Source organism: Mizuhopecten yessoensis, unplaced genomic scaffold (assembly GCF_002113885.1).
Source record: "Mizuhopecten yessoensis strain PY_sf001 unplaced genomic scaffold, ASM211388v2 scaffold700547, whole genome shotgun sequence".
Lineage (NCBI taxonomy): Eukaryota > Metazoa > Mollusca > Bivalvia > Pectinida > Pectinidae > Mizuhopecten > Mizuhopecten yessoensis.
Genome location: NW_018472191.1, coordinates 1 through 739, shown reverse-complemented (window position 1 = coordinate 739; position 739 = coordinate 1). Strand labels below are relative to the sequence as shown.

Below are 739 nucleotides of genomic sequence, written 5' to 3'. Positions count from 1 at the left end.
TGCAATAAATATACTCTCATGCTGACTTTCAGGGAGTGCCCTGCACTGACTATTACTCTTTCCAGCTTTGACACTAGCATACTCACTTTTATTCTCTGGTATTCACAACTATTTCACATAACCATTCCTAAAATAATCATTAATAGAATATCTCTTGTAAAGTTACAACAAACAATCATATTAATAGTTCTTAAAAGTTGAAATGTCTCATTTGTTCTATGTGGTTGAGTTCCTCCTGGCCAAGCTGACCAAAGCACTGATTTTTGTCCTCATTGAAAACTTGATTTCTGACAGGCCACTTTTCCCATGAATCGCCTCAGCATAATCTGTTGAAAAGCAGATGGTTAGGAAAAATAGCTAGTAACATAATTGCAACTTTATTAATTTTTTCTTCATCACTTAAAATTCTAGGAATTAATGAATATGAATGGTGAAATTATATTGGTAGCATTTTATGGTAAACTTGCTATTTATTATTCACTGACAGGCACCATTAATCAGTTCAAGTAGCTATAGCGATACTTTTGTAATTTCAGTGATATTACTACTGCATAAAGAGAATTGCTGTAGAACTCTTTTCTTTTGTGCTGTTATGAAAAAGTTTTAATTCATAATTACCAATTATTGCTCAAACAATGGTCTGGTTCAAACCTTTCCCAGGTTGACCAGCTCAGTGTTGGTGAAGAACACTAGTTGACATCAAATATCTGTCGACCTGTTCCCCTTCGTCTTCCTCTGT

General features: G+C 34.2%; 1 long non-coding RNA gene across 1 annotated transcript; it reads right to left on the bottom strand.

Annotated features, from left to right (window-relative positions):
• Positions 1-157: 157 nt before the first annotated feature.
• On the bottom strand, positions 158-724 carry LOC110440723. Its single transcript, XR_002461767.1, has 2 exons — positions 619-724; positions 158-326 (listed from the first exon to the last, which is right to left on the bottom strand). It is a non-coding gene; the product is annotated as an uncharacterized LOC110440723 (long non-coding RNA).
• Positions 725-739: the final 15 nt, after the last annotated feature.